The sequence below is a fragment of the Triticum aestivum genome, chromosome 5A (assembly GCF_018294505.1).
Source record: "Triticum aestivum cultivar Chinese Spring chromosome 5A, IWGSC CS RefSeq v2.1, whole genome shotgun sequence".
Taxonomy (NCBI): domain Eukaryota; kingdom Viridiplantae; phylum Streptophyta; class Magnoliopsida; order Poales; family Poaceae; genus Triticum; species Triticum aestivum.
Window position 1 is genome coordinate 1,298,847 of NC_057806.1, and position 12,467 is coordinate 1,311,313.

Genomic DNA, 12,467 nt, shown 5'->3' on the forward strand with positions numbered 1-12,467 from the left:
TATACTTAGGCGAGTACTGGACTGCAGCTAAGCCCCTGAGTGGGAGGTTTGATCACCACTCGGTAGGATTTTCAAATACTTAGGCGAGTACTGGACTGCAGCTAAGCGCCCGAGTGGGAGGTTTGCTCACCACTCGGTAGTATTTTCAAATACTTAGGCGAGTACTAGACTGCAGCTAAGCCCCCGAGTGGGAGGCTGGCTCGCCACTCGGTAGGATTTTCAAATACTTAGGCGAGTACCGGACTGCAGCTAAGCCCCCGAGCGGGAGGCTGGCTCACCACTCGCTAGGATTTTCAAATACTTAGGAGAGTACTGGACTGCAGCTAAGCCCCCGAGCGGGAGGGTCGCTCACCGCTCGGTAGGATTTTCAAATACTTAGGCGAGTACTGGACTGCAGCTAAGCCCCCGGGCGGGAGGGTCGCTCACCGCTCGGTAGGATTTTTAAATACTTAGGCGAGTACTGGACTGCAGCTAAGCCCCCGAGCGGGAGGCTGGCTCACCACTCGGTAGGATTTTCAAATACTTAGGCGAAACGGGTTCACAGCTAAGCCCCCGATTGGGAGGCTGGCTCACCACTCGGTAGGAGATTATTTTTACACACTTAGGCGAAACGGACTCGTGGCTAAGCCATGTTGGAAATATGCCCTAGAGGCAATAATGAAATGGTTATTATTATATTTCTTTGTTCATGATAATTGTCTATTGTTCATGCTATAATTGTGTTATCCGGAAATCGTAATACATGTGTGAATACATAGATCACAACACGTCCCTAGTGAGCCTCTAGTTGACTAGCTCGTTGATCAAAAGATAGTCATGGTTTCTTGACTATGGACATTAGATGTCATTGATAACGGGATCACATCATTAGGAGAATGATGTGATGGACAAGACCCAATCCTAAGCTTAGCTCAAAGATCGTGTAGTTCGTTTGCTATAGCTTTTCTGAATGTCAAGTATCATTTGCTTAGACCATGAGATTGTGCAACTCCCGGATACCGTAGGAGTGCCTTGGGTGTGCCAAATGTCACAACGTAACTGGGTGACTATAAAGGTACATTACAGGTATCTTCGAAAGTGTCTGTTGGGTTGGCACGAATCGAGACTGGGATTTGTCACTCCGTATGACGGAGAGGTATCTCTGGGCCCACTCGGTAATGCATCATCATAATGAGCTCAATGTGATCAAGTGGTTGATCACGGGATCATGCATTATGGTACGAGTAAAGTGACTTGCCAGTAATGAGATTGAACAAGGTATTGGGATACCGAAGATCGAGTCTCGGGCAAGTAACGTACCGATTGACAAAGGGAATTGTATACAGATTGATTGAATCCTCGAGATTGTGGTTCATCCGATGAGATCATCATGGAGCATGTGGGAGCCAACATGGGTATCCAGATCCCACTATTGGTTATTGACCGGAGAGTCGTCTCGGTCATGTCTGCATGTCTCCCGAACCCGTAGGGTCTACACACTTAAGGTTCGGTGACGCTAGGGTTGTTAGGAAGACTTGTATGTGATTACCGAATGTTGTTCGGAGTCCCGGATGAGATCCCGGACGTCATGAGGAGTTCCGAAATGGTCCGGAGGTAAAGATTTATATATGGGAAGTTGTCATACGGTCGCCGGAAAGGTTCGGGGGCATATCGGTATTGTACCGGGGCCACCGGAGGGGTTCCGGGGGTCCACCGGGAGGGGCCAGCACTTTCGGAGGGCCTTATGGGCTGTATGGAGAAGGGAACCAGCCCAAGTGGTCTGGGGAACCACACACCCTAGGGCCCATGCGCCTAGGGTTGGGGGGAAACCCTAAGGGGGGCGCCCCCTTGCTTGGGGGGCAAGCCCCCCTCCCCTTGGCCGCCGCCCCCCCTCTAGATCTCATCTAGAGGGGGCTGGCCCCCTTCCCCCTTCCCCTATAAATAGAGGGGTGAGGGGAGGTGTAGGTTTCAAAACTGGCGGATCTCGGGTAGGGGGTCCCGAACTGTGCGTCTAGGCCGGATGGTAACAGGAGGCAGGGGACACGAAGTTTTACCCAGGTTCGGGCCCTCTCGATGGAGGTAAAACCCTACATCCTCCTTGATTAATATTGATGATATGGGTATTACAAGAGTTGATCTACCACGAGATCAGAGAGGCTAAACCCTAGAAGCTAGCCTATGGTATGATTGTTGATGTGTATGTTGTCCTACGGACTAAAACCCTCCGGTTTATATAGACACTGGAGAGGGTTAGGGTTACATAAAGTCGGTTACAATGGTAGGAGATCTGATCATCCGCATCGCCAAGCTTGCCTTCCACACCAAGGAAAGTCCCTTCCGGACACGGGGCAAAGTCTTCAATCTTGTATCTTCATAGTCCAGGAGTCCGGCTGAAGGTATAATCCGGCCATCCGGACACCCCCTAATCCAGGACTCCCTCAGTAGCCCCTGAACCAGGCTTCAATGACGATGGGTCCGGCGCGCAAATTGTCTTCGGCATTGCAAGGCGGGTTCCTCCTCCAAGTACTTCATAGAATATCTTAAACACAAAGATAGTGTCCGGCTCTGTGTAATAAGTTTCCGCATACTGCCATAGAGAGAATAATATTTACACAAATCTGCTGACGTATTCCATGGTGCGACACACCACGACCAAGCCTTTATCCGAGTCGTTTAATAACCCACCTCAGCATGTTATGCGAGATGGTTTCCTTGGCACGTCTTGTTAAAGCAGAGATTGTGTCCCCTTATTACGTGATTCTCATCAATACGGGCGTGGGTAACCCAACCGCTTCTAGGACTCCTAGATCATAGGCAAGTCCAAACGGACACGGGGAGGACGCTTGATATCCACCCTCTTTATAAAGGGACAAAGCTTTTACTTTTCCCTCCCGTGCTCAATTGAATCCTTCCCCCGCCTCAAGCTCAAACGCCCAAAGCTCAGGTCAGGTGCTCCGAACCTTCAATCATGTCTGGATCCAGCCTTCAAGGCCGATGGATGCCCTCCTCCGTCACGGAAGAAGACATCAAAAGGTTGAGGGAGGCCAGGTACCTGACCGCCGAAATGTCGCATCGGCTGCCTCCCCGGGGGCAGGCCGTCCCCTCTCCCAAACCCAACGAGAGCGTCGTGTTTGTCTCCCACTTCCTCTGAGGTCTAGGTTTTGCACTGGATCCATTCGTCAGGGGCTTGATGTTTTATTACGGGCTAGATTTCCATGATCTAGCTCCGGACTCCTTCCTGCATATCACGGCTTTTGTTGTCGTATGTGAGGCCTTCCTCCGGGTTACCCCCCACTTTGGCTTATGGCCCAAGACCTTTGAAGTAAAGCCGAAGATGATCGAAGGGCAACATGCAGAGTGTGGAGGCGCCTCAATACGCAATATGACGGGAGCTTCGTGGCCCAAAGGTTCCATCCCAGAGGTGTCTGCATTGTGGCAATAGGAGTGGTTCTACATCATGACTCCTAGAAGTGCCAAGTGGGCGGCCGCCCCCGTTTTTCGCTCGGGCCCTCCACCATGACTGATGTCATGGATCAGCAGAGGACTGAGCTAGGGTCCAGCCAAGGACGTGCCTTTACTGCAAAGCCGCATTCGAGATCTCTTCAACGAAGATCTCAGTTTGGTTGCGGTAATACAAGTTATGCTGGTTCGCCAAGTCCAGCCTTGCAAACATCGGCCCCTTCGCTTGTGGGAGTTCAATCCCGAGGGTCCGCATGCCATTCAAAAATTTCTCGGCTTGACGCATGAGGATATGTATAAGTTATTCTTCGGACCTCAAGTAGAGTGTCCGGAAATCACCGAGGACGTGGGCCTGAGTAGTAACCGCGCCGCCGAACAGGTAAGGAATCCTCCGGCCGAACATAATATCTGTCCTTCATTACGAAGTTATTTCTGAGAGTTTGCTTTTTCGACCAGGACTGCCTAACAAAGGCCAAGTTGATTCAGTGTTTGGCCCCCCTCCCTGAGGGTTTGGAGAATCCGGTATTGGAAAAGATGCTCCAGACCGCACCTTGCCCGGATCCCTCGAAGGAAGATACTGTGCAGGATAATGCGGGCGGACGCGGGCCCCCAACGCTGCCTATTCTTACCGAGGGAGCGAGCGTCTCCGTGAAGGAAGACGACCGGAAGAGGAAAAGGACTACGCCTGGGAATTCGGAGGCCGAAGCTTCCAAACAGGAGAAGAAATCTTCCACCGGGGGCCCTACCTTGGGGGGCGCTGCTGCTGCACAAAGTCCGCGGGGGGATCAATTCTCCCGGGAGTCGTAAGTGACCCGAAAACTTTAATAGTACAGATATGCCATCCTTTTCTTCTGAGAAAATAACCACCGCATATATTTGTGCAGTTCGGGCCTTAGCCCCTCTCAAATGAGCTCGTCTTCGGGGGATCTTCTTCCAGAGATGATGGAGAGCGAGACGCCTCCTCCGGACTCCTCCGCTCCGGAAGCAGGCGACCCTGAAGTGTCGTCGCGGAGGGCCTCTCCGAGTCCGGTGAGGCCAGAAGGTAATCCTATTGATCCCCGAGGCTCCCAGTGTCCGACTCCCGAAGAGAGCAGACAAAAGAGTCCGACACCGTCTAGTGTGCGATCGGACGTTCTGAGGGAGTTGGTGGGGCGAGCGGCCATCTCAGATGATCACCGTGTGCTGATGACTATGGTGATGGAGAGGATATCGTCCGCCAAAAGCGGATTGCATGAAGCCTTTATGAGTCTACTGATAGGCTTTGAGGTACGTAAAAGGAATGTGTAATAGTCCTACACATGCTAGGTGTGCCCTGTGTAGATAGTAGCCCCTGAGACTCTGGTTGTCGTCGGAAACAATGATGAACGGAGGATCATATTCCCAGGTAATAACCATACCGTCTCTATGTGCAGGAGATGGAAGCTCCGGTGGCCAGCCGGACTAGCCAGTTTGCCTGTTTAGAACGGCAGTTGGATGCGGCAGATGCCGACATCGAGCTTGTTAACAAAAGGCTTGACGTGGCGCAGGGTAAGTATCCTTGTCTGGTAAACGCCACATAGGAACAGTATGATGCCAATGTTTTTAACATGTTATGACTGCAGATGGAGCTGCCACTGTTGAAGCCTTGCGGGCGGAACTTGCCCGAGCCAAGGAACATGCAAGATTGGGTAATGCGGCTGCTTTGAAGGTGGCCGAAGAGTTGCGAGCCGAGAAGGCCGCACATGGCGAGAGCCGGGATAAGATGGCAAATATGGCCGTAGAATTAAAAGCCGCCGTAGACCGTTGTCGGGCTCTTGAAAAGGAAAACCAGGCGAAGGCATCGGACCTTGAGAAGGCTGCTGCAACGGGAAAAGACCTCCGCTCTGGTATGAGGGCAAAGAAGGAGGAGCTGCGGGAAGCCGGGGATATTGTAGCCGGGAAGTCCTTTATGCTGCAGAGGAAGTACAGAGATCCACGGTATGCCCCTCTGGATTGGCTGTGGAGTTCGGAGGATGCGTATATGGATTTGGCGGCGAGCGCTGCCGATGCGGCCAAGTACTTCCAGAGTCAGATGGACCATGAAGTAGACCAGCTGTTTTGGAAACAATTCCTTTCTCCCGAGCGTCCGCTTTCATTGACGGACCAATTAGCCGAATGGGCCGAACTAAATAGGTTGTCCGGACTCTCCATGAGGTCTGTTGTGGATCAGCTATGGCCGGGAAGGTCAAAACCGAGCAGCTATTTCAGCTTGGTGCAGCAGGTCCTCGACGTGGTGCCGCACATAAATGCGATGAAGAGGCCGGCGTGCATAGAAGGCGCACGGATGGCCTTTGCCCGTGCGAATGCATACTGGGCAGAGATGGATGCTACCACTGTTGCAGCGCAGGATTCGGCCATAGGTCGAAGGGCTGCTGAGCACTACTTTGAGGAAGTTCTTGAGGGTGCTCGTTTGATAGAGACCCAGTGCTCAAAAAATATTATGTTTGAGTGACATGTAATCTCATTGTAAGTGAAATGCTTTTATTAATTTTTATAAGGCTACTTTTATACTTTTGCCTGAAAGTAATGTGATGCCTCCTGGGTGGCCGTTTATGTATACGTGTGTCTAACCTGAAAGATTGCAGTCGTCGGCTTCAACCCCCACGCATATAATGCGGAGGTGTTCGCAGAAACGTGCATTCACACTTAACCCAACATCTTGGTCCTATTAAGGAGGTGATAGCGGAGCGAGCGAGGCAACCGGACTATAATGCTTTAACACTTTCACTTAGCCATAGGAGTTTGACAGTGGGGCTACTAGATAGCCCCTGGTGGCTCCGCACTCTCCCGATCCCGGGGTGGGTATATGCCTGGCCGGAAAGCGGCCCTTCGTTAAGGCGGATGAATTCTAACATTCCCATGGGTCATCGAGTGGTTGACCAGTCTCACGCTAGATCATGACCGTCAGTTTTCGACTTTCTCTACTGAGGTGCTCGTCCGGATGAACCAGGGCACAAACGCAGTAGTTCTCCTGGTGCTACCTTAGCCAGTAAAGCGGAATCTAAGGCACCAAAACACAGGAGCCGGGCAAACCCAACATTTGACCAAAGACAATGATTCGGAGCTGATGCATATAGGGCCAAACTCGCGACGCCGAACACTCCCTAAGGTATTCGGTCTTTGTGGTATAAACCGGGCCTGAAGAATGGCCTTTGTAGGAAGCCCCTTGTGTCCAGGTACGTGCATTGTTCTGGCGTGGCCACATGCCAAGACGTCAGAATCCTTCTCAACGGTGGATATGTATCAACAAGAGACAGTAAAAAAGGTTTACGCAGGGTCCTAATCGAAAAAGAATCCTTGGGGCGGGTCCCTGCTGCACGTGTGCACCTGTGTCTCTGTTGTGCCGTATCCTGGACGGTTGTAGCACGATGATCATCTATAAAAGAGAGGAATTTAGGTAAAAAGGTTGTCGTGCAAAAGGATAGTTTTCTAAAAAAACCATGTATAATTCAAGATAGGAAGAAATTGCCACTCGTCTGCGCGCGTTGAGCCCCTTGTATTTTTGAAAAATAGGGGTGTGACTGTTTATTCGATATGAGTAGTGGCGCCGGACTTGATTAGTTGTGTCTGAGGTCTTGACGACCTATTGGATGCTTTTGATGGTCCGGGCGCCTTTAGTGTGCGGCTGCCAAGGCAGCCTCACTCTCTTCGGCGCGCAGAGATCGCTTGATATTTCCATGCACTGAAATGATGCCACGTGGACCGGGCATCTTGAGTGTTAGGGAGGCGTAGTGTGGTAGTGCATTAAAGCGAGCGAAAGCTTCGCACCCGAGTAGTGCTTGATAGCCACTTTGAAACGGAGCGATGTGGAAAGTTAAATGCTCATGATGGAAGTTATCGGGGGAGCCGAATATAACTTGTAGTAGGAGGGAGCCCGTACAACGAGCCCCTGGGCCTGGCGTTACTCCTTTAAAGGTAGTATTGCTATGGTGAAATTGTGTTGGGTCTAGTCTCATCCCGCGGATTGTATCCTGGTATATTAGGTTTAGACTACTGCTGCCATCCATCAAGACTCGTGTGAAGTGGTATTCGCCAATTACTGGGTCTAATACCAGGGCAGCCCATCCTGCGTGCCGGATACTTGAGGAGTAATCGCGATGGTAGAAGGTGATTGGTTGAGACGACCAGTGGCGGGACTTCGCGGGGACATGCACTTTGGTATATTTTACTGGGAGTGTCGCGTTGTTTTTTCTCTTGATCACGTGTAACACATTTACTGTTTTGACTTTGGGTGGAAATTTCTTCTGTTCCCCCTTGTCTTGCGTGGGGGGTTTGTCATCGTCTTCACTTGGTGTATCCTCCCCCTTGTGTACGGCGTTAAGCTTGCCGGACTGCTTGAAACCCAACATTCTCTATAGGTATCATTAGCAGGTTTGCCAGGGGTACTATGGATCTGACATACTTGGTCCAGAATTTTGTTGAGGCTGGACAATTCATCTCTGGTGCCTTTGGGGGACGGCTTTTGATTTGGCCGAGGGACTTTGAATCCGGCGTTTACAGCTGTGCCCTTCGTGCTGTCTTCTTTATTCCGGCATTTGTTATTGCAGTTGCACCGTGATTTCCCATTTCCATCTCTAACTTCAGATGTACTGGGGTCGCTGGTGCTGCATCTGGTCATGAGGTTTGTTAATGCGGCCATCGTTCTCGGCTTGTTTTGGCCGAGGTGTCTGGCGAGCCATTCGTCGCGGACGCTATGCTTGAAAGCCGCTAAGGCTTCAGCGTCCGGGCAGTCGATAATCTAGTTCTTTTTAGTAAGAAACCTATTCCAAAGCTTTCGGGCTGACTCTCAGGGTTGTTGAGTTATGTGACTCAGTTCGTCCGCATCCGGAGGTCGGACATAAGTCCCTTGAAAGTTTGACCGAAAGGCGTCTTCGAGCTCTTCCCAACTTCCAATGGAGCTTTCGGGGAGGCCTTTGAGCCAGTGACGAGCTGGCCCTTTGAGTTTGAGAGGTAAGTACTTGATGGCATGGAGATCATCCCCTCGAGCCATATGGATATGAAGGATATAGTCCTCAATCCAGACCCCAGGGTATGTTGTTCCGTCGTATGCCTCTATGTTTACGGGCTTGAATCCCTCTGGAAATTCATGGTCCAGCACCTCATCGGTGAAACATAGGGGGTGCACGGCACCCCTGTAACTGGGTGTGCCACGTTGTTCGGATGTTTGTTGTGTTGCATTGTATGCTGGGGCGCGCTTGTGTGGTCCATAGATGGATCTTGTTGCACCGTCCTTTGGGTGCGAGCCCTCGCATGGGTCGCGTGTTGTATTGTGAGCGGCGTTGAATGCCGTTCTGTGTTGGTAGAGGGGTCGTCTATCCGACCAGGTGGCTGTTTTGATATTTGGTTGTGGGGGGTCTGAGGCCTCCTCATCGAATTCGGGTAGCAGCTTCCGCTTTGGGTAGCTCTTGGAGGGGCTATTGTCGCTGTACCTTGCTACAGTGTTGAGTATTTTGCTCCATCTGAATTGGAGTGTGTTTTGCGCGGCCTTGAGCCTCCGCTTCTGCTTTTTGAGTCTCCTTGCGGTGGCAACGAGCCTTTTACGGGCATTCTGCTGCTCCGAGTGCCTGTCCGGCGTTATGTCATCCGGACCATTATCATTGATAGGATTTGTTTGTTCGGTTTGATTATCTGGATTGCCGTTGTCTGGCAGCAGTTCGCCCTGCTCTAGCGCTGGATCAATGTGATCGCTATTTCTGTCGAGGCGGGATTTGGGGCGTCGCTTGCGTCGCCGCTTTGACTGCTTCTCGAGGGAACAATCCTTTGGTGCGTCCTTCCGCTCCTCGTCGTCATCTTTGGGTGCGTCCACCATGTATACGTCATATGATGAGGTGGCGTTCCAGGGCTCAATAGGCGCTGGTTCTTCATCGTCTCCTTCATCGGCATCCATAGCGTCAATGTCGTCGGAGTTGAAGTCGAGCATGTCGGTTAAATCGTCGACAGTGGCTACCAAGTGGGTGGTGGGTGGGCTTTGAATTTCTTCATCGTCCGAATCCCAACCTTGCTGACCGTAGTCCGGCCAGGGCTCTCCCGATAAAGAGAGAGACTTCAGTGACTTCAGGATATCACCGAAAGGCGAGTGCTGACAGACGTCCGCGACCGTGAGCTCCATGATCGGTGCCCAATTGGATTCGATTGGTAGGGGCGCGGAGGGTTCGGAAGATGGAGAATAATCCGGCTCCATGGAGTCACCAGTCTTGTGGAGTACGGGGCTGGTGTTTGGCTCAACCGCCGTTAGGATCACAGCCCCCGAGGTGGCATCCAACCGCCCATCCTCGATCGGCGCGGTAGGCTCCGAACTAAGGGTCGGAGCCGATGCCAGTGCGGCCTCCAGGGAGCTGTTCGGCGGTAATGCTAGATCGTGCTCGCCGTGACAGTGCGGCGCGCTCGGCAGTGGTCCGAATCCGTCGAAGATCAAGTCCCCGCGGATGTCGGCAGTGTAGTTTAAACTTCCGAATATAACCTGACGGCCAGGGGCGTAGCTTTCGATCTGCTCTAGATGTCCAAGTGAATTGGCCCGCAGTGCGAAGCCGCCAAAGATGAAGATTTGTCCGGGGAGGAAGGTCTCACCCTAGACTGCATCATCATTGATGATCGTAGGAGCCATCGGGCCTGGCGGTGACGGCACAGAGGAACTCTCAATGAAAGCACCAATGTCGGTGTCAAAACCGGCGGATCTCGGGTAGGGGGTCCCGTACTGTGCGTCTAGGCCGGATGGTAACAGGAGGCAGGGGACACGAAGTTTTACCCAGGTTCGGGCTCTCTCGATGGAGGTAAAACCCTACGTCCTGCTTGATTAATATTGATGATATGGGTATTACAAGAGTTGATCTACCACGAGATCAGAGAGGCTAAACACTAGAAGCTAGCCTATGGTATGATTGTTGATGTGTATGTTGTCCTACGGACTAAAACCCTCCGGTTTATATAGACACCGGAGAGGGTTAGGGTTACATAAAGTCGGTTACAATGGTAGGAGATCTGATCATCTGCACCGCCAAGCTTGCCTTCCACGCCAAGGAAAGTCCCTTCTGGACATGGGACAGAGTCTTCAATCTTGTATCTTCATAGTCCAGGAGTCCGACTAAAGGTATAGTCCGGCCATCCGGACACCCCCTAATCCAGGACTCCCTCAGGAGGGCTGCAAACAACATCCAAGGCGCAACCCCTCCCCTCCCCAACACCTCTCCTCCTCCATAAGAGCTTGGCGAAGCCCTGCCGGAGTACTGCAGCTTCACCACCACCATGCTGTCGTGCTGCTGTTGGAGCTCTCTTCCTCAACCTCTCCCTCCTCCTTGCTGGATCAAGGCGCGGGAGACGTCCTCGCTCCTTACATGTGTTGAACGCGGAGGTGCCGTCCGTTCGGCGCTAGGATCTTCGGTGACTTGGATAAACGCTTCCGCTCGTGATCTACAAGGGTATGTAGATGCACTCCTCTCTCCCTCGTTGCTAGATGACTCCATAGATTGATCTTGGTGATGCGTAGAAAATTTTAAAATTCTGCTACGTTCCCCAACAGTGGCATCATGAGCTAGGTCTATGCGTAGTTACTATGCACGAGTAGAACACAAAGCAGTTGTGGGCGTCGATATTGTCAATTTGCTTGCCGTTACTAGTCCTATCTTGATTCGGCGGCATCGTGGGATGAAGCGGCCCGGACCAACCTTACACGTACGCTTACGTGAGACCGGTTCCACCGACTGACATGCACTAGTTGCATAAGGTGGCTGGCGGGTGTCTGTCTCTCCCACTTTAGCCGGATCGAATTCGATGAACAGGGTCCTTATGAAGGGTAAATAGAAATTGGCAATTCACGTTGTGGTTTTGTCATAGGTAAGAAACGTTCTTGCTAGAAACCTATAGCAGCCACGTAAAAAAACTTGCAACAACAATTAGAGGACGTCTAACTTGTTTTTGCAGCAAGTGTTTTGTGATGTGATATGGCCAAAGGATGTGATGAATAATATATGTGATGTATGAGATGATCATGTTCTTGTAATAGGAATCACGACTTGCATGTCGATGAGTATGACAACCGGCAGGAGCCATAGGAGTTGTCTTTATTTATTTATGACCTGCGTGTCAACATAAACGTCATGTAATTACTTTACTTTATTGCTAAAGCATTAGCCATTGTAGTAGAAGTAATAGATGACGAGACAACTTCAAGAAGACACGATGATGGAGATCATGGTGTCATGCCGGTGACAACGATGATCATGGAGCCCCGAAGATGGAGATCAAAAGGAGCAAATGATATTGGCCATATCATGTCACTATTTGATTGCATGTGATGTTTATCATGTTTTACATCTTATTTGCTTAGAACAACGGTAGCTTAAATAAGATGATCCCTCGAAATAATTTCAAGAGAGTGTTCCCCCTAACTGTGCACCGTTGCGAAGGTTCGTTGTTTCGAAGCACCACATGATGATTGGGTGTGATAGATTCTAACATTCGAATACAACGAGTGTAAGCCAGATTTACACACGCAATACACTTAGGTTGACTTGATGAGCCTAGCATGTATAGACTTGGCCTCGGAACACAGAAGACCAAAAGGTCGAGCATGAGTCATATAGAAGATACGATCAACATGAAGATGTTCACCGATGTTGACTAGTCTGTCTCACGTGATGATCGGACACGGCCTAGTTAACTCGGATCATGTTATACTTAGTTGACTGGAGGGATGTCTATCTGAGTGGGAGTTCATTGAATAATTTGATTAGATGAACTTAATTATCATGAACTTAGTCTAAAATCTTTACAATATGTCTTGTAGATCAAATGGCCCACACTGTCCTCAACTTCAACGCGTTCCTAGAGAAAACCAAGCTGAAAGATGATGGCAGCAACTATACGGACTGAGTCCGGAACCTGAGGATCATCCTCATAGCTGCCAAGAAAGATTATGTCCTAGAAGCACCGCTAGGTGACGCACCCGTCCCATAGAACCAAGACGTTATGAACGCTTGGCAGTCACGTGTTGATGATTACTCCCTCATTCAGTG